Below are 10000 nucleotides of genomic sequence, written 5' to 3' on the forward strand. Positions count from 1 at the left end.
ATATATCTATTGACTGTGGATGGGCATTTGTAATATTTTCAGTTTGGAACTATTATGCATATTACTGGTATTATTATTTTATGAACGTTTTTGATGTGCATATAAACACATTTCTGTTGGATATATATATACGTATAGGAGTGAAATGGCCACATCAAAGTGTATATGCATTCAACTTTAACAGACACTGTAATGTCAAACAGTTTTCCATCGTGTATTCTAAATCACTTTCCAACTTACAATGATTTGTAAAATAAACAATTTTTCAGGAAGACTATTACTAGTCTGAAACAATTTTTGTGTGGTTAATGATTCTACCTATTCACAGAGTCTTTATATTTGGAAGTCATGCATTCATGAAAATGAGTAAATTAATGTGTGGAATAATCTTTGCTGTAAGTAGAAATCTGAGATTACAACCAAGTGACATATTTAGTATAGGAAACTCACTAAACTAGTTCATTGCCTCACACTTGTGCAGGACCAATTTCCAATTCCTTTTTTCTATAATTCTCCATGACCGGCAACATCCAGATTGTTTTTCAGTGTTGTTTGTTGGCTTTTTGTGACAGTGGCTACTGACTTTTTATTTAGTTCAAGAATTTTGTACACCTATAAATCCTGACTCCAGAAAGAATTTCTTTCATATCCCAGATTTATATCAGCTGAAGAATCACACTAAGAAGTTCACTGACTTGAAACTGCTTGAAGTCCTTGTTTCCAGGAACACTATGCAGATCCAGATACCACCAGTTTTGTGCTTCATCTCCTTATGCTACATGATTTTTAAATCAGATTTTCTTGTGTGTGAATATATATTAAGGCCCCAAATTTGATGGCATCGGATGTCAAATAGCCACTTATTTCACAGCAAGTTTCTGGATCAGCTTTTACAGAATTAGGTTAGGTCATGAAGGAATGTCATTCCAGTTCAATCAAATTGACACTTGTTATCCTCTGTCACTTCCGGAAAACATTTTAATTATAATTCCTCTCTTACCAATGTGCTCTTTTATTTATTATGGTAAAAACATGTAAAACTTACCACACTAATCATTTATTAACATACTGTTCAGTTGGTATTAAGTATATTCACATTGTTGTGAAACAGATCAACAGAATTCTTTATCTTACAGAACTGAAAATCTATACCCATTAACCTACAACTTGTCATCCCCACCTCCTTTCACCCCCTGTAAACCACACCACTCAACTTTTTGTTTCTGTGAATTTGACTACTTTAGATACCTCATGTGAGTGGAATCATATGATATTTTTCTTTGTGGGACTGGCTTATTTCACTTAGCATAATGCCCTCTAGGTTCATCCATTTCATAGTATGTGACAGAATTTCTTTCATTTTTAAGAATGAGTAATATATATTCCATAGTATGTATATACCACATTTTGTTTTTTCATACATCTGCCAATGAACATTTGGGTGTCTTTCACCTCTTTGCTATTGTGAATAGTGTTTCCCTGAGCACGGGTATGCAGATGTCTCTTTGAGACTCTGATTCAGTTCTTCAGGTATATTTCCAGAAGTGGGATTGTTGAGTCATATGGAAGTTCTATTTTTAATTTTTATTTGGATTCCCTTGAGATTCCATGTAAATTTTAGAATGGATTTTTCTATCTCTGCAATAATAAACCAATGGTATTTAGACAGGAATTCCACTGAATTTATAGATCTCTTTGATTAGTATTGTTGACATCATAACAAAATTAAGTCTTCCAATCCATGAACATGGGATACCTGCCAATTTATTTGGTTTCTCTTTAATTACTTTCAGTAATGTTTGTAGATTTGAGTATACAAGTCTTTCTCTTCCTTGGATGAATTTATCCCTTCATATTTTATTTTTTTGATACTATTATAAATAGAATTGTTTTCTTAATTTCCTTTTCAAATTGTTCATTTTTAGTGCATAGTAATACAACTTATTTTTGTTTTCTGATTATGTGTCCTGCAACTTTGCTGAAATTGTTAATTAGTTCTAAGAATTTTTTGTGTGTAATCTTTAAGATTTTCTCAATATAAGATTAAGTTGTCTGTTAACAGAGAAAATTTTACTTCTTTCCCAGTTCGGATGTGTGTTTTTTTCTTTTTCTTGACCAATTTCTCAGGCTAGGAATTCCAGTACTATTATGAATGCAAGTGGCAAAAGTGGGCATCTTTGTCTGGTTCCTGATCAAAGAGAAAAAGATTTAGTCTATCACCATTGAGTATATGTATTAGTCCATTTTGTGTTGCTATAGCAGAAAAACCTGAGACTGGGTAATTTATAAAGAACAGAGGTTTATTTGGCTTATGATTCTGGGACAGCTTCATCTGGCACGGGTCTCAGGCTGCTTCCACTCATGGTGGGAAGTGGCAGGCAGCTGGCGGGTACAAGCAGATCACATGGTGAGAGGAAGCAAGAGAGAGAGAGGAGGTGCCAGGGTCCTATAAACAACCAGCTCTCACGGGAACTAATAGAGGGAGAACTCACTCATTACTCCCCTCACCTAAGGAGAGCACTAATCCATTCACAAGGGATCCACCTCCATGACTCAATCAGTTTCCAACACTGCCACATTGGGGATTAAATTTCCACATGAGTTTTGGAGGGGACAACACATCCAAACTCCATCAGTAAAATCTGAGTTGTGGGTTTTTATATATGACTATGAATATATTGAAGTGTTTTCCTTTTATTCTTAGTTTGATAATGGTTTTTACTATGAAAATGTGCAGAATTTTGGCTAATGCTGTTTTCTGCATTAATTAAAATTACCATGTGGCTTTCTTCCTTATTCTGCTAACTTGGTGCATCACATTGATTTTTGTTGTTGAACCTTCCTTGCATAGTTGGAGTAAATCTAACTTGGTCACTGTATTAGTCTGTTTCTGTTGCCTATAAAAAAATACATGGAACTGGGTGATTTATTAAGAAAACAAAATTTATTGCTTACAGTTTCTGAGGCTGGGAAGTCCAAAGTCCAGGGAACACAGCTGGTGAAGTTCTTGGTGGTGGCAACAGTGATGGCAGGGTATCACACTGCAAAATGGCAGAGCAGAGAGAGCAGGGAGAGAGAAAGACAGATTTTCCTCTTTTTTTAAACTCTCAGAACCACATCCCTGACCACCATTTTTAATCCATTCACTACTGAATGGTCCTACAATCCAATCAACTCTTCAAGGCTCCACCTTTTGCTTAGCATAATAGGATTTCCCATCATCTTAACAGTCACAGTGGGGACTAAGTTTCTAATACATAAAACTTGGGGGACAAAATTCAAGTTTCAGTGAGTGTTGGGGGGACATAATTCAATCTGCTATTGTCATAGTGTGTAATCTTAACATGCTGTTGAGTTCAGTTTGCTCTTACTTTGTTGAGGATTTTTACATCAATACTCATAAGAATATTAGTCTGAAGTTTTATTTTCTTGTACTGTCTTTGTCTAATTTTTGTTATCAGAATAATGTTGATCTTATAGAATGAATTTGGAAATGCTCCCTTCTCTTCGATATTTGGAAGAGTTTTAGGAAGATTAATGTTAATTCTTATTTAGATATTTAGTGGAATTTGCTGTGAAGCTATCTGGTCATGGGCTTTTCTTTGTTGGTAGGTTTTGGATCACTAACTCAATCTCCCTACTAGTTATAGGACTGTTAAGATTTTCTGTTTATTTATAATTGGGTCTTATTAGGTTATATTTTTCTGGAATTTAGGCATTTCTTCTAGGTTGCCAAATTTATTGGTATTAAATTGTTCATAGTATTCTATTATAACTATTTTTATTTCTGTAGAGTCAGTTATAATGTTTCCTCTTAAATTTCTGATTTTAGTTGAGTATTTTCTTTTTTCTAGTTAATCTAACTAGAGTTTTTCTAAGTTTGTTGGACTTTTGAAGAACCAAATTTTGGTTCTACTGATTTTTTTCTAATGTTTTTAATTTTTAATTTTAATTTTTTACCTATGCTCTAATGTTGGATTTTAGTTTCTTTCTGTCAGATTATGATTTAGATTGGTTCTCTTTTTTTGTTACTTAATTTGTAGAGGTATAAATCCAGGTTATTGAAATCTTTTTTTTATAATATAAACACTGCAGCTATTAATTTCCCTCTCACTACTGCTTTTACTGCATCCAATAAGTTTTGGAATGTTGTGTTTTTATTTTCATTTGTCTCAGGATACTTTGTAATTTCCTTGGTAATTTCTTCTTTGACTCATAGGTTGTTTAAGAGCGTACTGTTTAATTTGCACATACTTGTGTATTTTCCAGTTTTTGTTTTTGTAGGAGGTTAACATCTTGTGATATGTTCTGCTAAGAGGATGATCATACCTCTGGCCACAGCCAGAAGAGACACATGGTGCCAGTACCCATGTGGGATACGCTGCACACAGTGTTTCTCAAGATGATAACACCAGCTGTTAGAAACTGCTGCATTCACAAGGTCCTTGAACTCAAGGGAGTATACAGTATAGTCTATTCAAATAAAATTTCAGGAATTTCTGCCCTGGGGGCTCCCCCTCCTTTATCCCTGTTTGCATACTTTTCCCACAGCTTTCGTAATAAATATCTGTCGGACTTTGACTCTAGGCCTTCACTAGCTTAGTAAACAGTTGCTCTTAGTCCCTCAGTTGCAACTGCCATTGTTTCCGAGTTGTTCATTACCATCTCCATTTAAACATTTGCCATAATTTGGTGACCCTGACATGATCCTTGCTATGGGCCATTCTTTGGACCAATAAGAGACCTCTCTCAGCCTTGTAAGGAAAGAGATGTATACTCCCATCTAACAGGACATTGGGAATTTCTTTACAATGGTGTAGTAAATTCCTTTGGTGAAGTTTAACAAGTTTTTCCCAGACTAAGAGCTTCTTTTATCCATTCTTTTCTTTGCTCGTACTGTTTTGCTTTCGTTTTCCAAATGGGTAACTCTTTCATTCCAGAACAACAGAAACATAAACAGCAATTACAGGGCTTTCATCAAGCAGCTAATGTAAAGTATCAGAAAAACAACTAGTCCAATTATTGAAGATAATTCATGAGCAATGTCCTTGGGATCCTAAAGAAGGCTCTTTGGGTATTAAAGACTGGGAACGAGTTTGTCATTGGCTATGTAATGCTATAGGTCCAGTTACAGTCCAAAATTGGACTACATGGAATTTATGCCATTTAGCTCTTAGTCCTATTCAGCCATAAGATCATACCTTTCCTCAGACAGGTATGATCCCTAAGTATATGTGGTGGAGAAAACTAATAGTACACCACCACCTCCTCCTATTCCTTCTTGTGGTCCGATTGGAAATCCCAATGTTGCTTCTGACAAATATGAAGGAATCATTGAATGCTGTTTCCAAGAAGGCCTTAATGGTGAAGCTTCTTTGGCTCTAAGCACTGGGACAGCAACCTAGACATGAGCCTATGCCTTGGCAAGTTTATAAAGAATTTAAAAAGAGTGTTTCAGAGAATGGAATTCAAAGTTCATTTACCAAAGGTTTAGTAGAAAATATTGGGGCTCTATATGAAATGACTCCTTGGGATTGGCATATGTTAGTGAAAACTCTTTTGCCACCTGCTCAATACAGTTAATGGCTTCAGGAATATCAGGATAAGGCTTTAGCTAGTCCCCATCAAACACGATTTTTGAGAATTTTAATCACTACTATTATTGCTATTACAGCCCTTGCTGCCACAGCTGCTACTGCTTCAGAGGCTTTAACCCACTCTTCATACTGCAGCTCATATCAACAACCTTTTGCAAAATGTTACTGGGGAACTGGTGATGTACTCCCTCAGCTTTTGTTTATCTGGAAAAATCTTTACTGTTCTTTAATTTTTGAAGGACCATTTTTCAGATATAGTATACTTGGTTGGTAGTTTTTGCTTTTTTTTTTTTCTTTCAGCACTTTGAATATGTCATCCCACTTGCTTTCGGCCTGCGTGGTTTCTGCTGAGAAAACAGCTGAGAGTGTTATAGAGGCTCCCTTGGATGTGACAATTTACTTCTCTGTTGCTGACTTCAAAATTATATTTGTCTTTGACTTTTGACAATTTTATTGCAACATGACTTGGTGTGGTCTTCCTTTGATCATTCAAAGTTAGGTTCCAGTGGGCTTCTAAAATTGGGATGTCCATTTTCTTTTCCAGGTTTGGAAAGTATCTGCTTTTTTTCAAATAAGCTTTCTGTCTCTTTCTCTCTTCTCTTTCTGAAAATTCCATAATGCATATATTCATGTATTTGATGTTGTCCCATAAGTCAGTTAGGCTTTCTTTACACCTTCTAATTCTTTATTTTTGTTCCCTTGATAGCACAATTTCAAATGCCTGTCTTTGAGTTTGCTGATTATTTCTTCTGCTTGATCAACTCTGCTGTTAAACTGTTCTAGTGAATTTTTTAAATTCAGTTACTGCATTCTTCACTTCCAAAATTTCAGTTTAGTTCTTTTTTTGTATTTTCTCTTTCTTTGTTGATATTCTCATTTTGTTCATGAATCATTTTCTGAACTTGTTCAGCATCTTTCTGACAGTTCTTTTTAATTCTTTGCCAGTAATTTATACACCTCCACCTGTTTAGGGTCAATATCTGAAGACTTGTTTTGTTTCTTTCCTTTGGCCACGTTTTCCTATTTCTTTGAGTACCTCATCACTTCGTGTTGGGATTTGCACATTTAACAAAACAGCCACCTCTCCCAGTCTTTATAAATAGGCTTTCTACATGGAAAGACACTTACCAATAAGCCTGATTAGAGATTCTGGGGGGCCTCTCAAATCTTTTTTGTAGATGCATCCTCTCTGGACTTGTGCATGTAAACTAGCAGTTAGAAAGAGTTTACTGGTTTATTTTTTTAGTAGCTCATAATCTCTTCTTCCTTTTGGTATCAATCTGTCAGCACTCCAAGTTAGGTGAGACAGAAACCAGTCCCTTTGGCACCCCCTAGAAAAGCTAGAACATTGGGTGCATGTGCCACACTTCTCTTCTTCCTGCTGGTGCATAAGCCACTTAGCTGTTTCCATCCCTGATACACCATTAATCCCCGGGAGCTGCTACAGGCTAGTCAGCTCATTCTTGTTCTTGCCCATCCCAAAACATCCATAGTATTGCATGTGCTATTAATGCTTCAAGACAGGTGAAACAAATAGTTCCATTAGACAACCCAGTGAGAAGCTGAATGGTTGTATGCGTGCTCAAACTCCTTCCCTGCTCAGGGAGAAGCCAGGAGTTGGGGTTTGCTCTCTCTCACTCCATGCTGAGTCAGGGGGAGAGACTATAGTGTATGTGCTAAACAGTCATCTTTGTTCTCAGTGGCTTCCAGCCTTGCACCCTTTCTTGTTAGTGTCTAGATTAACAAGACAAACTAGTTAAGACAAAGTAGTCCCTCAGGGAGCCCTCTCAAAAGTCTAAATGTTGAACATATGTTCCAGTTCTTTCTTTTCCAGGAAGAAGCCAAGAGTTGGAAGTTTCTTCCCAAACATGACACACTGTGCTGGGGGGGTTGGGAGAGTTCTGGTGAGTGGATGCCACAAATTTTCCTACTGGCTTCAGTGTGGCTGGATTTGCACTTACCTGGGATGCAGGAGCCTCTTAATTGATTGTTGGATGTGTGCCAAAGAGAACTGGTCTTTGCATTGCTGTTGAGTTGATATCTCCATGAGGGAATGAGGGTCTGAAGCTTCCTATTCTATCATCTTGCTGTTGTCACTCCTTATTATGTATTTCTTTTCTCTCCTTTCTGTCCTCTTTCTGGTAAAGTATATTTTTACTCTATTTTTTTTCTTCTATATGTTTAGAAGTTGTGAATTAAGAGTCCATCATTACAGTGATTACTCAGGAATTTAAACATGGATTTCTAGTATATCATGATTTAATAGTGATCAATGCCTTTATTCTCTTTCCAGGGAAACAAGGCCTACAAAGAACATGTACGCTCTCAGGACTTACATATTATTATTATTGCCAATATATTCCTCTCTGCCTCCAGTATGTAGCAACAATCCTACCTCTCCATGATGATCTGGGTCAATTATCTTTATCAAATAACTATCAATAACATGTTTACTACTTTTTGTACCTGCTGGTCTTCTGTCCCAAGATACCCGGAGGAAACAGGAACCAGCTGTAGCCTTAAATTTAGTAGGGCCCTTAATGTGTTTCCTGGTGGAAACAATCCCTTTCTGGGAACTGGGATCTCTAGAACCACAAGCCCAGATTTTCAGAAACAGAAAGCACAAATTACCCCCAAAGACATCACTGAGAGTGATGATAACTGAGACTACTAGTCTTTTCACTCTTGGTCTCCAAGCCTATGTATTGTACCTATTGGGTATGAAATACCCTCTAATGACTGTGGGTGTAGGTGTTTACTGAGTCTTGAAGAATGGTGTCCTATTTTTTCACAGGATAATGTCTAAACTGGTCTATTGATTACATTTTTAAAAGCTTATTCCATAGCTCTATTGGGCCAGGAAATTCTAAATGGTCTGATGTCTGGTAGAGCCAAAAGAACTCATGCTCACATGATTTTGAACTCACCCTGTATTGTGTAAATGGCCAAACTCATCCCCAAGAATTGAAAATAAAAAACTCATATTGAAGTGGGAGATGTTGATATCATGCAGTGGTCCTTGTAGACATAACAGACAAGGAGAAAACTGAAGAGCTATAGCTTTAATGAGAGATTTATACATTTTTCTCCAGATTTGGTGGCAGTAGCAAGTAGGACTGTCCCTTGTTTTCTTATGATTGTGAGGTACAGGACATGTGCAGATAGCACGAAAGAAATAGCAGAAATCAGATGAGTATATTGAAGTGTTGGGAGCACTGGAAGGAGAGAGGGAAAGAGAGAGATCACATCTGACCATAGTAGGTTCCTGTCTGGTTACACCTGTGGTTACTATTTTTCTCAGATCCAAGTAAATGTAAGAACCAGGGCAAAAGAGGTTGGTATCTAAATCACTTCTACGCAGGAATTAGGTGGGTGAGTACTACGTAGCTTAAGATTTACACTATATTCCTACAATTATCCTATGATTATTACATCAATTTTTTAAAAATTAGTGAAGGTGAGCAAGAAAGTAAACAATCCTGATGAAGTGTGTATAGATCCCCCCAAAATTGAAGGGAACTATCACACTGAATAAAACCTGCATTACGGTGGATGAATGCCACACATTTAGACCTTCAGGTATGTATTCGATTCTGCTTTACCATCTGGTGTAGCTCTGATGCATGCACACATGCACAATCCACTATTAACATCTATGAACTTTGATTTTATGAACTGTTTGATACCCCCAAAATGTGGTAAAGAATACTAGGCCAGAAATAACTATTTCCCTTTTATGAATGGAACCTAAAGAGGGTTTTTCTTAAAGCACTGTTGGTGCAAAGTGAGACCTGACACCCAAGTGACAAATTAAAAATTCCTAAGCTTAAAATGGATCATCCTGAGCTAGTGTTGTCACTGTAAAGGTGATAGTTTTTGAGGTATGGCCTAACAACAATGTACATGCACAAGTCGTTACCTGCTAAACCAGATGTGGAAGTCATCAGAGAGGACCAAACCAGCAGACTCTTTTTTTTTTTTTTGGATCTCCCCTTCCTCCCGTGGCCCTCTAAATTACCCACCTACTGGGGAAAGTTCTGTGGGTGCTCAGAAGGCAATTTTGGTGCAGTACATCACAGCACTGGCATAAGAATGGCTCAAAAGAATTGCTGGCTGGTTTTTATGATTTTGATTAAGTAGTATCATTTGTATAAGGAAGCTTTGTTGGAATTTTCAAGCAAGCAGTTTTGGAAGAATGGGGGCTTGTCCATTGAAAATGCTGTCTCAGATGCCATCCGACTGCAGTGGTAGCAAGAAACAGTTTTCTGAGAGAGCCAGAGGGAAAAAAACTGTTTGAGAGAAGGGGCATCCTCAGGCCAGAGAAATGCATTCAGTTTTTAGTGAGTCCAGCAGACACTTGCTAAAGTGTTTCCCAACTGACTTTCTAGAAGAAGAATGAGATG

Source organism: Galeopterus variegatus, unplaced genomic scaffold (assembly GCF_000696425.1).
Source record: "Galeopterus variegatus unplaced genomic scaffold, G_variegatus-3.0.2 Scaffold14892, whole genome shotgun sequence".
Lineage (NCBI taxonomy): Eukaryota > Metazoa > Chordata > Mammalia > Dermoptera > Cynocephalidae > Galeopterus > Galeopterus variegatus.